This window comes from Dendropsophus ebraccatus, chromosome 6 (assembly GCF_027789765.1).
Source record: "Dendropsophus ebraccatus isolate aDenEbr1 chromosome 6, aDenEbr1.pat, whole genome shotgun sequence".
Taxonomy (NCBI): Eukaryota; Metazoa; Chordata; class Amphibia; order Anura; family Hylidae; genus Dendropsophus; species Dendropsophus ebraccatus.
In genome coordinates, this window is record NC_091459.1 from 38,982,875 (window position 1) to 39,005,337 (window position 22,463).

Sequence of the window (22,463 nt, forward strand, 5' to 3'; positions counted from 1 at the left end):
TGAAGTAAATGGAGCTTAATTGCAAACTGCACCTGAACTGGAAACAAGAGAGGGGAAAAGTGGCCATGTTTTTGTAGAGCTGGATAACTCCTTTTAAGTTTCCCCAATGTTCGTCAAACCTGAACATTCGGCATTTGATTTCCCATGGCTGTAGCCATGTTTTCCAGGACTCACTAAGACGGCATCCAACTTCTGCAGCGGCAGGAATTAAATGCCCAGTGTTTGATTTAAGAGAACATTGCCAATAGAGATGAGCGAACTGGGCCGAGGATCAGGTTTGTACAAACCTGAACTAGGGATGGTCCGAAACTGGCGAAAGCTCTGCATCAGATTCCCGCTATCTGCCCGCTCCGTACAGCGGGAGGACCGCCTGAAAAACTGGGACACAGCCTATGGCTATGGCTGTATCCCAGTTTTCTAGGCGGTCCTCCCGCTGTATCCACCCTCTCCATGGAGAGGGCAGACAGCGGGAATCATTGCCGAGAGTTCGGGCTCGTATGAACCCGAACTGAACTCGGTTCAGACCATCCCTACAATCAGCATTTGAACAGCCTAGGCTGTATTCCCCTTTTCCAGGCAGGACTCAGGCTATCTCTGCCTTCCTCTCAGAATGGGAATACAGCAGGATTCAAGTGCCAATGGGTCAGGTTTGTACGAACCTAAACCTCTGCCTGCTTCTTTCATCTCTAATTGCCAAACCAGAACAGTTTGTTAGGTCTGAACACTACAGATAACTTTTGTTTTTTAATGCCGTCAAAAAAAGCCCTCACATAACTCCATTGGTGAAAAAATAAAAATATTACTGCTCTTACAATATGCAAGACACAAACAGTTTTTATAGCATAAATGCCATAAACTATAACAAAAGCTAAATAAAATGGATATCACTGTAATCGTACCGACCTGACGAATAAAGATAAGACATGTCATATGTAACGTATAGTAAACGGCGTACAAAACAATGGTGAAAAACAGCTGCTAAATTGTGTTTTTTCATACCACCTCATAAAACATTTAATAAAAAATTATTAGGGTGTCACATGTCCCCCTGAATGGTACCGATGGAAACGTCAACTCGTCTTACACAAAAATGTTGGCACCACAAGGCCTCTGTGACATGATATAATGGCTAAAAAATAACCTGAAATAAAAAAAGGCCCTAAAATTTACCAGGTCTCCTTCATGTCTGAGGCCTGTGGTTGAGTCAGGTGACGCACTGCGGCCACATATGGGGGATTTCTAGAAACACTGGAATAAGGGGAATAAATAGTGAGTGGTATTTCTCAGTTAGTATTTGCTGTGTAAGAGGAAAAAAATTATTAAAATAGATTATTTGCCAAAAAAAATTAAATTTTTTATTTCCCCTCCAACTTGCCTAAATTTCTGCGAAACGCCTAAAGGATTAATAAACTTATTAAATATTACTTTGAATATTTGAAGGGGTGCAGTTTTTATAGTGGAGGTATTTATGGGGGTAACTAACATACAAGCCCAACAAATTCACTTCAGAACTGGTCCCTAATAAAATCAGAACTGAAATTTTCATGAAAATTTGAAAAATCGCTGCAAAATTTCGAAGTCCTCTAACATTCTGACAAGAAAAAGTACATTCACCAAATGACTTTACCATAAAGCAGACATGTTGTAGATGTTGCATTAATAATTAGTTCATGCGGCATGACTATCTTTCTTAGGAAAAGAGAGTTTTGAATATAGAGAAATGTAAATTTTTCAAATTTTTGTGCAAATGTGTTTTTTTGTGTATCAACCAAAATATACCACAAACATAAAGAGGAATATATCACGAAAAAACAATCTCCGCGATAGTTAAAAGCATCTCAGATTTATCACTATATAAAGAGAGACAGGTCAGATTTAAAAAATAGGCCCTGGGCATTACAGGGGTTGTACATCAAAAAAAAATTTCTTTCAAATCAACTGCTGCCATAAAGTGCCAGAGATTTGTAATTTACTTCTATTAAAAAAATCTCAAGCCTTCCAGTACTTATCAGCTGCTGTATGCCCAGCAGGAAGTTGTATTATTTCCAGTCTGGAGAGCAGGAGAGGTGCTGCTCTGGACAGTTCCTGACATGGACAGAGGAGCCAACAGAGAGCACTGTGTCAGACAGGAAAGACAACACCACTTCCTGCAGGACACACAGCAGCTGATAAGTACTGAAAGACTTAAGAATTTTTAATAGAAGTGAATTACAAATCTCTGGCACTTTATGGCACCAGTTGATTTGAAAGAAAAAAAAAATTGATGAACAACCCCTTTAAGGCCAAAATAGGCTGAAGAGGCAAGGGGTTAAGCGTGTTACCTCCACCTACCTCCTTCCGGTCAAAATTTTTCCTCTTACACCAATATGATACCACTAAAAACTAGAGATCATAACGCAAAAATAACACCCCACCCAGCCCCGTAGGTGGAAAAATAAAAGCACAATGGCTCTTAGAAGACGAGGAGGAACATTGCTTCAATTTGACCTGGACATCCGTGCATCAATGCAAGAAGGAAAATATTCAGCTCACCACACCCACAGCAATTCACCTGTCCGGTACAAGGTGCAGGGCCACTTTAACCAGAGGGCAAAAGGTGCATGTGCACCGGGCCCACTAGTTAACCTCTTAAGGACATAGGACGTACCGGTACGTCCTATGTCCTCATTAGCACTTCAAAGCGGGGCCGCGCGGCGGCCCCGCTTTGAAGTGCCGCGATCCCGGGTGCCGCGAGTAGCCCGGGACCGCTGCTATTAGCGGGCACGGTCCGATCGCCGTGCCCGCTAATTAGCTAATCGGAGGCAGCTGTCAAAGTTGACAGCTGCCTCCGATTACCGGAGGCAACGTTTCCCTGGTGTCTAGTGGGGGAGATCGCTCCTCCGGGACCTTGTCCCGGAGGAGCGATCTCCGTTACTGATGCCGGCCGGGGACGCGTCCAAGATGGCGCCGTCCTCGGCTCGGCACTCGTTTGTTTCCGGCTGCAGCAGCCGAAAGCAAACGAGTGCCGATCTCATGGATCTCTGCAGCATATCTATGCTGCAGAGATCTCAATGAGAGATCCAAGTGTATATACTAGAAGTCCCCCAGGGGGGCTTCTAGTATATGTGTAAAAAAAAAAAAACGTGTTGTTAATAGTAAAAATCCCCCTCCCCTAATAAAAGTGTGAATCACCCCCCTTTTCCCAGGTTTTAAATAAAAGTAAACAAATAAATAAATAAATAAACATGTTTGGTATCGCCGCGTGCGTAATCGCCCGAACTATTAATTAATCACATTCCTGATCTCGTACGGTAAACGGCGTCAGCGCAAAAAAATCCCAAAGTGCAAAATTGCGCATTTTTGGTCGCATCAAATCCAGAAAAAATGTAATAAAAAGCGATCAAAAAGTCGTATATGCGCAATCAAGGTACCGATAGAAAGATCACATCATGGCGCAAAAAATGACACCTCGCACAGCCCCATAGACCAAAGGATAAAAGCGCTATAAGCCTGGGAATGGAGCGATTTTAAGGAATGTATATTGGTTAACAATGGTTTGAATTTTTTACAGGCCATCAGATACAATATAAGTTATACATGTTACATATCGTTTTAATCGTAACGACTTGAGGAACATGCATAACAAGTCAGTTTTACCCCAGGGCGAATGGCGTAAAAACACATTTCCCCCAAATAAAAGAAATGCGTTTTTTTTTTCAATTTCACCACACTTTGAATTTTTTTCTGGTTTCGCAGTGTACTTTATGCAAAAATTCAGCCTGTAATTGCAAAGTACAATTAGTGACGCAAGAAATAAGTGGTCATGTGGGTTTCTAGTTGGAAAAATGCAAGTGCTATGACCTTTTAAACACAAGGAGGAAAAACCGAAAACGTAAAAACGAAAATGGGCCATGTCCTTAAAGGGTTAAAGAGCCCCCCGAGTAGGCCGGCCTTTGCTATGTGCGGTCGCACAGGACTCCGGCCACCAGCCTGTCATGGGGGAGCGCCATGGATGGGTAATCTACTTACCCATCCATGGTGCCTCCTGCAGCCCCCCCCCCCGCCCGCTGCTGCGCTGTACATTCTAACTATGAGCGCTCGTAGCTACCTTTAGCAGCAGCACTGACAGAGAGAGGGCCATTGGCTCCCTTCCTGTCAGTCACTCACTCTTGTTGCCGCACTTCCTGGGGCTCTTAATACAGTACATTATACTGTGTATGGAGCTCTGATTCTGATTGATAATGCGTGGGGGGAGTGCGCCGAAAGGGGGGGGGTGCGCCGAAAGGGGGGGGGGCACTTTTGAGGGCTGTGCACCAGGCTAACCAATGTATTAAAACAGCCCTGCTTCACCACTTGGAAGAAGATAAAAGCCAGCAGTGCTGGAGTCCATCCAAATATCCAATGCTTTATTGAAACTTCACATACAAACTTGACTGCTTACATAATGCTTTTCGGACTCTCGGCTTTACTCATAGCTAAAGATATATATGTAAAAATATCTCCTTATATATCCACCATGGGCACCTTGTATCCACCATCCATGCATCGATGACCTTCGTGAAGGGGTTAATATACACCACAATGAGAACGTGAAAACTGAATTTTAGATATTTTTGCAAATTTATTAAAAAGGAAAAATGAAAATTTTGTATTTTATTCAGACCCTTTGCTATGACACTAGAAATTTATCTCTGGGTGCTTGCTATTTTTCACTCTTCATTTCCATCCAGCAGCCAAGAATGTCACTGCAGACGCACTGTCTAGAGCACTGGACGCCACGGCCCTATTCCACGGTACGATTATCGTTCACATAATCGTTAACGATAAACGATCCAAACAACTGCTATTGCGAAAGACCTGAAATTGTTCACCCATTTACATGGAACGATAATCGTTATTTATGATTGTTTTTGTGGTCGTCTTGTCATCGCTATTGCGTTCGTCACTACTGCGAACGACCTAACGACGTCTTATTCAATGCGAATGATTTGCGAACGAGCAATGATAAAAATAGGTCCAGGACTTATTAAACGATCAACAATTTCTCGTTCGGTGGCTAACCGTTAACTGCTATTCAACCGAAAGATTATCGCTTAGATTCGAACGACTTAACGATAATCTGAACGATAATCGTCCCGTAGAATAGGGCCCTTAGGGTCCTATTACATGGAGCAATTTTTAACGAATAACGATAAACGATCGCAAACGAGATTGTTTATCATTACCTGAAATCGTTCACCATATTACACAGAATGATGGCTGTTAATTACACTGAACAATTAGTGAAAAAATGTGGAACTCGAGCGAACCAATGTGGAATTACAGCGAATGATTAGCGAACGATTAAGGATAATTTTAGGTTTAGATCGAAATCAACGATAAACGACATACGAATGCCTGCATTTACACAGAACGATTATCGTTTAAATTCGAACAATATAACAATTTTTTGCACGATAATCGTCCTGTGTAATAGGGCCTCTGGGTTCAGTTCCCAGAGCACCTCATCACTGCGGCACTGGTGAGACTAAGGGCCCTATTCCACCAGACGATTATCGTTCGCATAATCGTTAACAATTAACGATCTCAAACGACCGATATTGCGAAAGACCTGAAAACATTCACTCATTTCCATGGAACGATAAACGTTACTTTTACTTCGCTATTTCTTCGCTATCGCGTTTGTATCTACTGCAGACGACCGAACGATGTCTTATTCAATGCGAACGATTTGCGAACATTTTGCGAACGAGCAACAATAAAAATAGGTCCAGGTCTTATGAAGCAATTAGCGATTTCGCGTTCGGTCGTTAATCGTTAACTGCATTTCAACCGAACGATTTAACGATAATCTGAACGATAATCGTCTGGTGGAATAGGGCCCTTAGCGATTTTAAACGACTAACGATAAACGATCGCAAACGAGATTGTTTACCGATAACCTGAAATCTTTGCCTGCAATTACACAGAACGAGTATAATTTAAATTTAATCGATATAACAATTTTTCGCACGATAATCGTCCTGTGTAGTAGGAGAGATTTTTCCTGGCAAGATATATGTACAGCCAGGCTCTCAGAAACAGGTCTTGACCTGGGGTCATGCCTCCCGTATTGCTGGCCATTCGGGGGTATGCAGATGTCTTAATCTCATTTCCCAGCATTATTGGTGACCAACTCTGGCTCAAGATGTGAAAGATTTTGTGGCTGCTTGCCTAGACTGTGCCCGCAATAAAGCCCCTATTACACGGGGCAATTCAGAAGAGCAAGGGAGCGCCGACCTGACAAGTCAGCGCTCGCTTGCTCCTCATTGCCCACTTGCTAACGGCACTATTACACACACCGACAGTGAGCAGGTGAGACTAGTCGGGGGGGCTATGGGGGGCTGCCCAGGTGAATGCTAGAAGATAGCAGCGGTCTGCTGGTGCCGCTCCTATTACACAGTGCAACAGCAGCTTATCGCTATTATCTAGATCGTTGATTTTTCAATATGTTGAAAGACAACAATCAGCCGACATCATTGTCTTCTATTACACAAGACAATTATCATTTGTAACGGCCGATATCGGCCAAATACGGACAATAATCGCTTTGTGTTATAGGGCCTTAAGAGTTCTCACCAAAAGCCTGCGAGTCTTCTGATGCCACTACCTGTGCTGGAGATTCCATAATCACATATTGCCATAGATTTTATCATTTATCTTCCCCTCTCCTCAGGCTGCTCTGTATTCTGAATCATAGTGGACCGATTTTCCAAGATGGCATATTTTACTCCTCTTTTAGGCCTGCCTTTGGCAACTAAACTGGCTTTCCTATTCATCCTCTGGTCTCTGACAGGAGAGTTCAATTCCCCTTTCAAGTTCTGGTGTGCTCTCTGTGCCCAGTTCCAAATGAAACTGGACCTGTCTTTAGCCTACCATCCTCAATTCAACTGCCAGGTGAAACCGTTGAATCAGACTCTGGGCAATTACTTTCACCACTTTGTGTCAACTCATCAAGACGATTGGATTCCTCTGCTGCCATGTGCCAAGTTCTCTTATAATAACCACTCTAGCGGCTCTTCGGGGGACTCTTCCTTCCATATATTTATAAGGCCAGCATCTTTGTCTTCTGTTGCCACTTCCAACAACTTTGGAAGTTCCAACTGTTGAGAACCAAGTTCGGAACTTCGTCCAGATTTGGTGTCAAGCTCGTCAAAGCCTTCTCCAAGACTCTGCTAACATCAAAAGGCAAGCAAACAAGAAACGCAGACCTGCACCCAAATTTCAGCCTGGAAACAAAGTCTGGCTGTCTAAGAATATCTGCTTATGGGTCCTTAGTTTGAAGTTGGAATCTCGTTACTGAGGATCCTTCACTATACTAAGACAAATCAATCCAGTTTCTTACGCGCGCCATTTGCGCCATCTCTGCATATTCCCAACTCATTTCACTCTCAACTGGTTTTTGTCAAGAATAGCAGGTAAGACAAGACACCAGACAGTGGGCCCTGAATCTGACCCCACCCACTGTCACCTGCCTACTTGCCTCGGACGACCCTAGGCGGTCGCGGACAACCACGAAGACAATCCCTATGCTGTATACGTGCACAACATAAAACGCAGACAGACAGAAAAACACAATGCGGGAAGTCAACTAGCCAAGTCAGAAACCAAACGAGCAACGCAGTACAAAATCAGAACCAAACGGAGAGTCAGGGGACAGGCAAAAGGTCAGAATCCAGGCAACACAATAGAGACAGGATAGGGCAGAATGCAGGGAACTGGGGAGCTGGGATCAGAGACAACTAATAGCCAGCGAAGTGAGCTGGTCAGTGAATAATACTTATACTGGGTCAGGGGGCCGGATCAGCACATCATTGGCCCGACCCCCTGATCCCAAACACACATCAGCTGTCATGCTATGGACTGAGTGGGGAAGCGATCCGCCCCTCAGCCCGAGCATGATGCCGTTCAGCTGAAGCGTCTGGACGGCCGCCGCGAGTGACTCGGAGCCGCGGCGTCCCTGGTAACCAAGGACGCCGTCGGGTCTCCGTGACGTCACCCGGCTGGCGTGGCCGCGTCGGCGCTGAGTCCTAGCGCCGACCGACGGAGCCGGGAGAGCAGATGACGCCGCAGGAGCGCTGGCAGGTGAGTTCTTAACATTACCCCTCCCTTTATGAGGGGCCTCAGGACCCTTACCAAAAGGACCCGGCTTGAAAGGGTTACATGAATGATATTGCTGAACAAGGCGAGGCGCATGCATGTCCCTACTTGCGACCCAAGTGCGTTCTTCAGGACCAAATCCTCTCCAATGAACCAGGTACTGCAAGGACCTCTGGACCCAACGGGAATCCAGAATTCTCTCCACCTCGTACTCCAGCTCCCCCCTGGATGACCAAGGGAGCAGGGAGAACAGATGGCAACACCGGATCAACATATCTTTTTAACAGTGATTTATGGAACACATCATGGATCTTCATACTCTTAGGCAATTGTAACTTAAAAGAGACAGGATTAATGATCTTAAGAATTACATAGGGACCGATGAATTTTGGCGACAGTTTACTAGATGGGGTTCTTAATTTTAGATTTCTGGTAGAGAGCCATACCTTATCCCCCACCTTGTATTCTGGGCCAGATATGCGTCTTTTGTCTGATTGTTTTTTCGAACTTTCTTGGGCTTTAACCAGGTTCTGCAGAGCCTGGGCCCAGACTGTGCACAGTCTTTTGTAAATCCTTTCGGCGGATGGGTTAATTGACTCAGCGGCATGAATGGAAGAGTACCTAGGATTAAATCCGAAGTTGCAAAAAAAAGGTGACATCTTGAGAGATTGATTCTCTCGATTATTAAGGGCAAACTCAGCTAAAGGTAAATATTCCTTCCATTTGTCTTGAGAACCTGCAACAAAACATCTCAAAAATTGTTCCAATGACTGGTTTACTCGCTCAGTTTGTCCGTTAGACTGAGGATGAAAAGCAGATGAAAAAGACAAAGATATACCTAGACGACTACAGAATTCTCTCCAGAATTTAGATACAAACTGTACCCCCCTATCAGAAACAATATTTTCGGGAACCCCATGCAGGCGCAGAATATGATTAATAAACAGGCAAGCCAAGCTACGTGCAGTAGGGAGTTTACTAAGAGGAGTAAGGTGACACATTTTAGAAAATCTATCGGTGACCACCCAAATCACTGTCTTACCCTTGGAGAGTGGTAGGTCAGTAATGAAGTCCATAGAGATATGGGTCCAGGGTCGAGTAGGCACTGGCAAAGGTCGAAGGAGTCCCTCTGGCAATCTACGAGACACCTTCGACCTAGCACAAGTCTCACATGCTTCCACAAATAATTTAGTATCTCTGGCCCAAGATGGCCACCAATAATTACGAGCTAAAAGATACTTTGTTCCAGCAATGCCTGGATGACCCGCTAACACAGAGCAATGAATCTCTTCCAGGACTTTAAGACGAAGATTGGGGGGAACGAAGAGTTTGTTTTCTGGGGTGTCCCTAGGAGCCATAGTTTGTGAATTTACTACTTGGGCAGCCAGATCGGGCTGCAATATGGCTACCACCACCCCGGGGGATAAGATGGTTTCAGTATTCTTTGTGGGAGTGCTACTGATGTCAAAACTACGTGATAAAGCGTCTGCTTTTACATTCTTGGAGCCAGGCCTGAAGGTTATCTCAAAATCAAATCGTGTGAAAAAGAGAGCCCATCTGGCTTGCCGGGGAGTAAGACGTTTAGCTTTATCTAGATAAACAAGATTCTTGTGATCAGTCAAAACCTTAATCTTGTGTCTAGCTCCTTCTAAAAAATGCCTCCATTCGTCAAAAGCCCATTTAATGGCGAGAAGTTCTCTATTGCCTATATCATAGTTACATTCAGCTCTAGAGAACTTCCGAGAAAAATAGGCTATGGGTTTGAGATTAGTGAGCGTCTCTGATCCCTGTGAGAGAACAGCTCCCACTCCGACCTCTGAGGCATCCACCTCAACAATGAACGGTCGTTCGAAATCTGGTTGAGTCAACACCGGAGCAACAGAAAAACACCTTTTAAGTTTGTCGAATGCCAGAACAGCTTCCGGAGTCCAGTTTACCAAATCAGCTCCTTGTCTGGTCATGTCAGTGAGGGGCTTGGCAATTACGGAAAAACCTTTAATGAACTTTCTATAATAATTAGCGAACCCCAAAAATCTTTGTAACGCTTTAAGACTGTTGGGGCGCTCCCATTTTTCAATGGCCGTTATTTTAAGAGGATCCATCTCAAAAGACTTGGAGGTGACTTTGTATCCCAAAAATGAAACCTCCTGAACACCGAACTGGCACTTCGACAACTTAGCAAACAATCGATTCAACCGCAAGAGTTCCATAACCTTACGAACATGGTATACGTGTGAGGACCAATCAGGGGAGAAAATTAATATATCATCCAAGTATACCACCAAGAACCGACCCAGATATTCACGAAAAATATCATTGACAAAATGTTGGAATACTGCAGGCGCGTTGCATAGCCCAAAGGGCATCACAAGATATTCGAAGTGTCCCTCAGGGGTATTAAAGGCAGTCTTCCACTCATCCCCTTCCTTTATCCTGATCAGATTATAGGCTCCACGCAGATCAATCTTAGAGAACCATTGAGCCCCTACAATCTGATTAAATAAATCAGGAATTAACGGAAGAGGATGTTGGTTCTTTATAGTGATTTTATTTAATTCTCGATAGTCTATGCACGGACGTAGACCACCATCTTTTTTACCAACAAAGAAAAACCCTGCCCCTAGTGGAGAGCAGGAAGGACGAATGTGACCTTTGCGTAAACTATCTTTGATATATTCACGCATAGCCTCCCTCTCCGGCCTAGACAAATTAAATATCCGACCTTTAGGATATTTAGACTCCGGAATTAAATCAATGGCACAATCGTATGGACGATGGGGAGGTAACTCGTCCACTGATTTTTCGTCAAATACATCAACAAAATCCCATAAGAATTCGGGGACCTCCTCTTCCAAGGAGGAACATTCAGTAAGATGCAAAGAAATACAATGAGAAGCACATCCCGGTCCCCATTGAATGAGTTCCCTGTTTGGCCAATCAAACACTGGGTTATGCTGGGCCAACCAGGGCAACCCCAAAATAATGTCGGATGACAAATTATCCATAATCAAAAAATCAAGAAACTCAGAATGAATAGAACCTATGTTTACCTTGAGGTGAGGAGTAATATACCTCACCTTACCTTGCGCCAGTGGCGTAAAATCCGCCCCAGTGATACTCAGCGGGCACTTAAGCTGAAGTGGACATACCCCCAGACTGGACCAGAAACCAGAATTAATAAAATTAGCGGATGCCCCAGAATCAATATGGGCTGATCCCGAAATACTTTTTTCCCCTAAAGAAAGTGCAATAGGCACCATCAATTTATTCTTTTTGTCGAGCGGTACCTGTGCGCCTGAGTGACCCCCTCGATAGTCACTCAGGCGCTGGAGTTTTCCGGCGGTGATCCAATTCTGGAGGTACACTCCCGAATACGATGTCCCGATTTGCCACAGTATAGACACAAATTATGTTGCAATCGATAGGCGCGTCTTGTCTTAGCATCAGTGGCTCCAATCTGCATAGGTTCTTCTTGTGATAATGACAGAGAAGAAGAAGGTTTAGGAGGAGAGAAAACAGAGGGTGAGGACTTATAAGGACCAGTGGTTGCTCTTTCTCTCCGTCTCTCCCGCATGCGTCTATCAACCCTTATCGCTAAGGTCATAATCTCTTCTAAAGACTCAGGAGGCGGGTAAGCCACTAATAAATCTTTTAATTGATCGGAAAGACCTACACGGAACTGATACCGTAGTGCAGAGTCATTCCAACCGGATGGAATACACCACTGGCGAAATTCAGCGCAATAGTCCTCTACTGGTCTCTTTCCCTGTTGTAACGCGGTCAATTGGCGCTCAGCCACTGCGGTCCTATCAGGATCGTCATACAACAGGCCAAGAGCTGAAAAAAAATAGTCCACAGAACTTAACTCAATAGCGTTGGGAGGTAGGGAAAATGCCCATTCTTGTGGGGGACCTTGCAGAAGGGACATTATAATTCCCACCTTTTGACTTTCGTCCCCAGAAGAGCGTGGACGCAACCGAAAGAATAATTTACACCCCTCCTTGAAAGCCCGAAAATCCTTTCTATCTCCCTTAAATTTCTCCGGGAGCTGTACTGGTGGTTCGGGAGGGGAGGGGGTCGTCATAGTCACCTGGCGTGGAGCAGCCTCCTGTTCCTGAACACGTTCCGCAAGACCCTGTACCAACGTGTTCAGGTTTTGCATCTGCTCCACCAATGTCTTAATGGGATCCATGGTGATCCTCGGAAGACGTATAAAAAATTTAGGGCTGGCTATTCTGTCAAGAATAGCAGGTAAGACAAGACACCAGACAGTGGGCCCTGAATCTGACCCCACCCACTGTCACCTGCCTACTTGCCTCGGACGACCCTAGGCGGTCGCGGACAACCACGAAGACAATCCCTATGCTGTATACGTGCACAACATAAAACGCAGACAGACAGAAAAACACAATGCGGGAAGTCAACTAGCCAAGTCAGAAACCAAACGAGCAACGCAGTACAAAATCAGAACCAAACGGAGAGTCAGGGGACAGGCAAAAGGTCAGAATCCAGGCAAGACAATAGAGACAGGATAGGGCAGAATGCAGGGAACTGGGGAGCTGGGATCAGAGACAACTAATAGCCAGCGAAGTGAGCTGGTCAGTGAATAATACTTATACTGGGTCAGGGGGCCGGATCAGCACATCATTGGCCCGACCCCCTGATCCCAAACACACATCAGCTGTCATGCTATGGACTGAGTGGGGAAGCGATCCGCCCCTCAGCCCGAGCATGATGCCGTTCAGCTGAAGCGTCTGGACGGCCGCCGCGAGTGACTCGGAGCCGCGGCGTCCCTGGTAACCAAGGACGCCGTCGGGTCTCCGTGACGTCACCCGGCTGGCGTGGCCGCGTCGGCGCTGAGTCCTAGCGCCGACCGACGGAGCCGGGAGAGCAGATGACGCCGCAGGAGCGCTGGCAGGTGAGTTCTTAACAGTTTTATTCCTCAACTCTCCTCAAGCCACTTATCCTTAACTAATACTCTTTTAAAATCATTTCTCCTACCCCAGTGTCTGGCACTAAAGATGTCTACAAGGTTAAAGAGATCTTGGATATGAAACGTTCAAGAGTCTAAGTTTACTATGTGATGGGTTGGAAAGGCTGTGGACCAGAAGAGGTCCTGGGAATCTGAAGAGAACAAAATTGATCTAGCGTTTCCACCAACTGCGGTCCAAGAAGAGGAGGGGCCTTAAGGGAGGGGGTACTGTAACGGCACGCAGCTGTGTCCGTTTCCCCTTACCTGCTCTGGGTCGCACTGTGCTGTGATCATCTCCCTTCTCTCAGCTTTTGGAAGCTTCTCTTGTTCTTGGCTGCCCTCCTGGAAGATTGGGCTCCCTCTAGTGGCAGGCATGCGCCTGACCACCTGTATTTATAAGCACAGCCCACAGGCTCTGGAGTCGTCTGTCATGTAATCCTGAGGGTATATATAGTCTCCACCTCCTCACTCAACCACGCGTGTGCTCCCTGCCTAACCGCCACTTCCTTCTAATCTTTTCGCAATTTCGATCTCAATCCATTCCTTGTAACAGCTTAGTTTCAGTCTGAATTATGTCCTAACGTTGCATTCTGCATTTCTACCACAGAGAAAGAGCACCTAGTCCCGGACTACAGCACTCCTAGAGTGAACTCACCCCTCCTCGTGCCTCTGTAGGTCCCATTCACAGCAGCCTGTATCCTGCAGCTCTCCTAGCTGCAACATAATGTACCCGGCTGAGTGATTGCCCACTCAGCCAATCAGTGGCTGGGGCGGGGCACTGCCCCAGTCACTTACCGGCTTAGCGGGCAATTGCTAGGTCTGGCTATGACATTGCAGCTGAAAGAGCCAGGTATGTGACATACCCGGTTTCTAGCAGAAGATGATAGCCGGCTGCTTTAAACGGGACCCAGCTGCGGTGCAACTGAGGTATAAGGATGTTCACTTATTATTTTCTCACACACCCCTGCATGCCTGCTATTTTTCATTTTGGTTGGACTTTCTCTTAAACTAGTTAACCATAATAAATTGAGATCTGCTTTAACATGTTTTTTATTATAACACCCTAGAATCTTCCTCACGTAGTTCTAAGAAAAATAGTTAAATCAAAATTTATATTGAACAGGCAACGGTCTTTTTATGAATTGTACAGACAAACAATTCTATGCGGATGCTCTCTGGACCAGAGAGCTGCAGTTATAGGCATATATGGGCTTATCTGAAGTGGATGCCACAGCGCAACAACACCGACTTTGATGTAAACACAGGGCTGCAATGACAATTGGCCAACACCACCTAAAGTGATAATACAGTGAAAATAACAAACAGGAACACAGTTTCTGACACCACCACCTAAAACAGGAGCAGCAGCACGGCCAAAATAGCGATCCGCAGCCCCCTAGAGTACAAATCCCACAGTGCAGTAAGAACCTCAAGAAAAGTACTAATTGTACCTTAACAGCATTCACTTATACACATCAACCAAATTATAAAGTTCACCACAGACAGTGCACCCTCTTAGAATGGCATGACCGATTTTCAAAAACAACTCATTACATATTACCACACAGTTATTCAGTTAGATAACCAGAAACCTCAAAACAATGACTCCATTGTTCTGTTAGCTCATAAGCTATTTAAACTCTGAAACTTTACAAATGCCTAGGATACATTGTTCTGAAATTACTGAATCTGAACTTTAGAGCTGTTTAGGAGGAAAACAGAATTTTACATCAAGTATAAAACATTGATGACTAAACTTTCTGCAGATGAAAGCAAAACATAGTAAATAATCCTAAAAAAAACTGAGGCTTAAAACATCTACTTTACACACTCTTAAAATATCCCCAAAAAGGCTGATTTTACTATTGCATTGGACTGAATTCAATGGGAAAACATCTGTCAGTTCACATTTTATTGCCATAATTATAACAGCCATAAAATGTAAATCAATATGTCAGAAGCAACTCACATTGCAAACTGCACACTGTTAGGGCTAATTCACACATCCGTTGTTCTGTCCGCAATTGTGGGCACGCAATTGCGGGCAGAACATGAAACCAATGTTATCCTATGGCCCCGTTCACACGTCCGTATGTGTATACGGGGTCACGATCCGGGCCGCAAAAAAACAGACATGTTGTAATGCGGACCTTTTTTTGCCGCACGGATCACTGGGGTAATGATTAGAGATGAGCGAACCTCGAGTCGATCCGAACCCGAACTTTCGGCATTTGATTAGCGGTGGCTGCTGAACTTGGATAAAGCCCTAAGGCTATGTGGAAAACATGGATATAGTCATTGGCTGTATCCATGTTTTCCAGACAACCTTAGAGCTTTATCCAAGTTCAGCAGCCCCAGCTAATCAAATACCGAACGTTTGGGTTCGGATCAACTTGAACTTGAACCCGGTTCGCTCATCTCTAGTAATGATGTGTGAATGTAGTGTTCCGTGAAGCACGGAGCACTACGGATATACATATGGTAGTGTGGTCCACAGCCACGGACTGCACTACGGGTGTGTGAATGTGGCCTAAGGCCTAATTCATACATCAGTATGTTTCATCCGTTTTCCCGGACCAGGAAATACGAAATCCGTTACAACACATTATTTTCAATGGTGTAATTCATACATCCAGTTTTTTTGCGGATCTGCAATCCGTGACAAAAAAACCCGGACATGTTGTAATACGGTCTGTAATTACGTAACGGACACCCCAATAGAAGGCTATGGAGAACACAAAATTTGCAGAGAGTAAGGTGCATGCCACAAAACCATCCGTATCACGGATCCATTTTTTGTGGCATCACCAAGCTCCTCCTGCCAGAAATATCCTGCCTGATAGAAATGACTGTAAAATGGCCCCCAGACGACCATGTGACCTTTTTTGGGGGTTGGGGCAGCAAATTACATCATTTTTGTAATCCCCTCTTTTTTCTTCACTACACCTTTTTTTGCCGATCCACAGAAAAAAAACGGATTAAAATACGGAACACAATATTTTGCAGATTGCGAATGAAAAATAGAGGATCCAGATTTTCATCCACTGACGTGTGAATGTAGCCTTAGATAGCTGTTAGGTCAAGGAGACATACAGTACCTCTCATTTATTCAGTCGCGCTTTCAGTGCCATATGTTCTAAAACAGAGCTTCTCTCAAGGAGGTGTTAAATTGGCAGCAGACTAATTAGGAAAAGATAGACAAAAAGGCTCAAAAAATAAGATAAGATAATCCTTTAATATTCCCACAATGGGGGAATTCAGTGTGTTACAGCAGTATAAATAATACAAAAGGCTCCAAGGTAAAGGCATAACAGTGACAATAGGTACAGAGAAAAAAAGTAAAAAGATACAAAGATAGAAATTATATCACAAGCTTAAAATATTCAGTTCTCTGTATGGAATTATCTCCGCTTAGGGTACTATTAGACGGGCTGAGCAGGTCCCGATAATAAATGTAAACAGACGCCGATCTGCTAGATCGGCGCTCGTTTGCTGGGTCGGTCATCGGCTGATCGTTGTGTTTATGACACAGAACGGTAATCGGCTGATTATTGTTCCGTGTAATAGTACCCTTAGGTTGGTGTTGATTGTACAGCCTAACCGTAGCAGGGAGGAGAGACTTCTGATATCACTCCTTCTCTTTGGGTGAAGCAGGCGGTCACTTACAGTACTATTCAGTGCTAACACTGTCCTATGCTTGGGATGGGAGTTATTCTTCAGCATGGAGCTCACCATGGACAATAGTCCTCTCTCACCCACCACCTGCACTATGTTGAGGGGGCTCCCCAGTACAGAGCTGGCCCTTCTAATCAGCTTGTCGAGTTTGTTCCTATTCCTGTTTAATATGTTACTCCCCCAGCAGGCCATTCCGAAGAAAATGGCTGATGCCCCTACAAAGTTGAAAAAGGCCATAAGAAGTGTCCCCTGGACTCCAGAGGCTCTCAACCTCTGAAGCAGGTAGAGCCTGCCATGGCCTTTCTGAATAGTGTGTCCATATGATCATCCCAGTCCCCTGGATGTCCACTCGTTTTGGAGGAAATCTGCGCTTGCGGGAATCCACCACCATCTCCTTGGTCTACCCTAATCCTAAGGTTCCACTGACACCAATCCACAAAATCCCTGTTCACTTCTCTGTATTCCCTGTCATTTTCATGTGGCCTACTATTGCAGAGTCATCAGAATACTTCTGTAAGTAGCAGGTGGATGAGTTGCATCTAAAGTCTGCAGTGTACAGTGTGAACAGGAAAGGAGCAAAAACTGTACCCTGAGGTTCCCCGTATTACAGATAACAGTGTCTGACACACAGTCCTGGGCTCTCACATACTGAGGTTTATTTGTAAGGTAATCTAGGATCCAGTTGGAGAGATGGAGGTCCACTTTACCAAGGGCCAGCTTGTTTCTCAATAGCTCCGGCTGTATGGTTTTGAAAGCACTGGAAAAATCGAAGAAGATTATTCTCACAGTGTTCCCTGGTTTCTCCAGGTGAGAAAGAGCTCTGGGTAGAAGGTGGATGATGGCATCATCCACCCCAATGTCCGGCCGACAAGCAAACTGGAGAGGGTGCATAGCTAAGCTCACTAGAGGGCGGAGATGTGTGAGAACCAATCTCTCCAAGACCTTTATCAAGTGGGATGTCAGTGCTACAGGTCTATAGCCGTTCAGGTCCCTTGGATGTGGTGTCTTTGGAACTGGTACCACACAAGATGGTAAAATTCCAACTTAAGGTTTATATTGAACATATATGTAATAATACCACACAGCTGGCCCCCTTAAGTCTTAAGTAGTGTGGCACTGATGCCATCTGACCCTGCAGCCTTCCCAACCTTGAGTTCCTTTCTCACCTAGGCACTTGTAAAGATCAGCCTGTAGCCAGATGAATGATTGCTAGATTCATAGTCCAAATACAATGAAAACCGGAAAAATTTGAGACTCAGTATAAGGCCTGTCCCCAGTGCACCAAACAGCATTACTAGCCTGGAGATACAAACTGCATGGAAATTGCGCTGAGGATGAAGGTAAGAAAATTACCTTGTGTACAATAGGGAGATGTCAGCAGGCTAGAAGAAGTTACTGAAGCCGGCCGGGGACCGCTCCAAGATGGCGCCGTCCCCGGCTCGGCACTTGTTTGTTTTCAGCTGCAGCAGCCGAAAGCAGACGAGTGCCTATCTCATTGATCTTTGCTGTATAACTATACAGCAAAGATCTCAATGAGAGATCAAAGTTTATATACTAGAAGTCCCCTAGGGGGGCTTCTAGTATATGTTTAAAAAAAAAAAAAGTGTTGTTGTCAATAAAAAGCCCCCTCCCCTAATAAAAGTCTGAATCACCCCCCTTTTCCCAGGTTATAAATAAAAGTAAATAAATAAACATGTTTGCTATCGCCGCATGCGTAATCGCCCAAACTATTAATCACATTCCTGGTCTCGCACGGTAAACGGCGTAAGCGCAAAAATATCCCAAAATGCAAAATTGTACATTTTTGGTCACATCAAATCCAGAAAAAATGTAATAAAAAGTGATCAAAACGTCCCATATGCGCAATCAAGGTACCGATAGAAAGAACACATCATGGCGCAAAAAATGACACCTCACACAGCTCCATAGACCAAAGGATAAAAGCGCTATAAGCCTGGGAATGGAGCGATTTTAAGCAACGTATATTTGTTAACAATGGTTTGAATTTTTTACAGGCCATCAGAAAAGTTATACATGTTACATATCGTTTTAATTGTAACGACTTGAGGAACACATAAAACATGTCAGTTTTTCCATAGGACACACGGCGTAAAAACACAATCCCCCCAAAGAAAAAGAATTGTGTTTTTTTTTTTCAATTTCACTGCGCATATAATTTTTTTCTGGTTTCGCTGCATATTTTATGCAAAAGTTCAGCCTGTCAATGGAAAGTACAATTAGTGACACAAAAAATAAGGGCTCATGTGGGTCTGTAGGTGTAAAAATGCAAGTGCTATGGCCTTTTAAGCACAAGGAGGAAAAAATGAAAATTATCCTGGTCCCGAAGGGGTTAAGCATGATCTGTTTGAGTTCAAAATTTTATAGGTTTGTTCTTTTTGTTTTACAAAACTTTCTTCTTATATTTTAAAAAGGTTACTTTATTGGAATTTAATGCTGCACCGAGTAACAGTAACAGTAATATAAACAAGCTGTTGGAAAACATTTATGTGATTGTGAACTTTATTCAGTCTTAAGGAGCTATAAATTATTATGTGCTTATGTATGTGCGTGTCTCAACATGCCAGTATTACATTAGCTTTTAAGCGGCATTCATGAGTTAGAGCAATAACTTATTTGTAGATAAAGTAAGAGTACCTGATTAAACAGACTTTTATATGTCGAGCGAATGAATGTTAAATCCTGATAATTGACTTGTGTAAAAATGCTGCCAACAATGATAAAAGTGAAGGTCTTCACAGATGAACCAGCGACTGTGCAGAACTGCTTGATAAGGGGCATAGCTAAGCAATGGACCTGAGCAGACACATCTCTTGAGAGCTCCATATCTTCCTCAGGCCCTGTGGTAGCCTTCTATTAGGGAACCCCCCCACCCCATCTCAATCTCTGGCCAAATGTACCCAAAAAACAAGCTCCGCCAGTTAGCTTCCTCCCTTCAAAGCCCAGAGGCGCTTCCTCGCTGCATTGGCATCCTACTAGCTCTTCCTCTCCCCAGGCATCTCTAGCTCCTGAGACTGCAGATTCGGCTTCTGTGAGCCATACACAGCAGCTCCTCTTACTCTTTAGCGTCTCCAGTTCTCAAGCCTGTCTGTTTGGTTGCTAGTGCTGCTCAGCATTCCCCTCATTGAGTGGGGTGGGGTCCCTGTCTGACCATGATCAGGAAAAACTGTGTGGCATTCTGAAGGCAGTCCCTGCTTTCGATCTCATTCCTAAGCTATGTATGTTTTTCACTGGTATCTTAAAGTGTCACTGTCGTGAATTTTTTTTGTTTTTGTTTGCAGAAATCAATAGTACAGGCGATTTTAAGACACTTTGTAATTGGGTTTATTAGGCAAATATGCTATTATCTGCATTTAAAAAGACTTTTCCCAGATACGCCCCCCCCCCCCTACTCCTCTCTTTTCTGTCATCCACTGCTCAGAATCAAGAGATCTCAATCAGACAAGTCCTGTCGGTTCTATGAAGAGGCGAGGGGGGAAAAGAGACGGAGGAGAAATGTACACAGAGAACAAAGGATTACTCAGCAGGGGAGCTATTTAGGGTGCTATTCAGAGGTCAGTGGTGACATCAGAGGAGAGAGGACAGAGGGTAATGTAGCTTTTAATTAACTCTTTGTTGTCCTGTTTTGGTGTCTCTTTTCCCTCTCTCCATAGGAGAACAATGAAGACAGGGGGGAGAGCTTCAAACTGCTTTTTTCACAATAAAAATTAATTTTTCGGCTAACAAACCCAATTACAAAGTTTCTTAAAATTGCATGGACTATTGATCTCTGCCAAAAAAAAAAATTTACATGTGAAAGTTTACTGACAGCATCAGGTCTCACCCTGGCAAGCACGGAAATCTGACTTGTACTTTCCAGTCTAAAACTGTGCTCTCTGCTTCCACCTCTGCCCCTGTCAGGAACTGCAGGAAAGGTTTTCTGTAGGGATTTTCTACCACTCTGGAGAGTCTGTGACACTGACACTGACTGGTGGCAGTATAGAGTACTAAAGAAAACTCAGCTTTCTGAAGTTTAGAAAGAAATTCAATTAAGGGCTTATTAAGAATTTCTCAGTTCCAAGATTTAGCCATAATACTGTAAAAAACTGTTAAATATCCAGATAGATGTGTTTAAAATGAAGAACCTGCTGGTACATAATACATAATTAGGATTGACTTTTAATATAAATGTTATATAGTACAAACCTTTTTTATTATCCAGTATGACCACTTTGCAAACATCACCTGAAACTTTGACAATGCAGCATAATATTTAATGTATAGTTGGAGAGAACTCTCTTTCTTCATGTGACGACATAAAATTGGTCACATAATTTGTGAGCTATGTTTGCATATCCTGTCTACACCCTTCAGAGGACTGATCATGATACAGCGCACTGTCGTAACTGAGTAGTTAACTGAGGGTTGGACATTCCTGATAGCCACTTCTATATATAGTGTCACTTTCACCTGTTCATGTACAACATGAATTATGGTCTGTCACTGAAGCATGACCTACACACATTGCTAAATGTTAATTACATAACAAGGGACGCCCATCATGAAATACTGTCTATCACTTTCTTGGTTCTCTTATGGTTATTTCAAATGCAGATTGAGGCTATGTTCACACATATTTTTATGACAAGAACAGGCGTTGTTAGCAATTAAAACAATGAGCGTCCTTGTCATAAAAAAATGTGTTGCATTGAAATCAATGCAAACAGCGGCCTTTGGTCACACAATGTATTGAACAACGGTCATTGTTTGCTACAGCCACGGAAAAAAATTACATGACAATTATTTCCGGCCGTAGTGCATTGAAATCAATGCAGTTTTCAGTACAACAATGGCCGCTGTTCGCCATTCACTACAACGGACTTTATTTTTGAGTGCCGAACAATGGCCGTTTTTCATGTACTGTGTGAACGTGGACTGAAAGTACATGCTTGCCCTAAACCATAAAAGCAAATTAAAGGCACAGGCGCCTCGTGTGATACCAAAGACATAGGTTGTGGATCAAAGATCAGTCTTGTGCTCACCTTCTAGTCACTTGGGCTAATGGCATATCACCTTAAGGCCCTATTCCATGGAACGATTATTGTCCATTACGGCCGATAATCGTCCTGTGGAATAGAAGGCAATCATTGCGTCGTTTGTCTTTCAAACATGTTGAAAAACAAACGACTCATACAGCAACGATCTGCTGCCGTCGCTCCGTGGAATAGGAGTGGCGGCAGCAGACCGCTGCTGTATGCTATGGGCTACCCGGACAATCAAGCGATCACCTGGGCAGCCCCCCACGGCCCGTCCCACACTCACCCGCTCGCTGTCGCCGCGAGGAATAGCGGCGGCAGCAAGCAGGAAACTAGCTTGTTTGCTCATCTCAGTCAGCCCGTGGAATAGGGTCTTTACACAGGGTATTGATCCTGCATAATGCACTTTTGTTCTGAGAAAGGGAGAATACGCTCTCCCGAAACATGTTAATTCTATGCAATCAATAAACAAGTGCCTTTTTTAATTCATTCATCTGCTTGGAGAGTTGGACTATTTTAGTGACAGCGCAAATTTTTGCATATACCTCTGTTTTTTCTTTTTAATACTTTGTTCTGCCCTAAACCATACCATGTTGAATTAAAGCGACTCTGTAACCACAATCTTACCCCCCCCAACCACTTGTAACTTCAGATAGCTGCTTTTA

At 44.1% G+C, this 22,463-nt stretch overlaps 1 long non-coding RNA gene across 2 annotated transcripts in view; it reads left to right on the plus strand.

The window, feature by feature from the left end:
* LOC138794768 (uncharacterized) overlaps window positions 1-22,463 on the plus strand; it is a 77,963-nt gene that overhangs the window by 53,509 nt on the left and 1,991 nt on the right. The window lies entirely within an intron of this gene.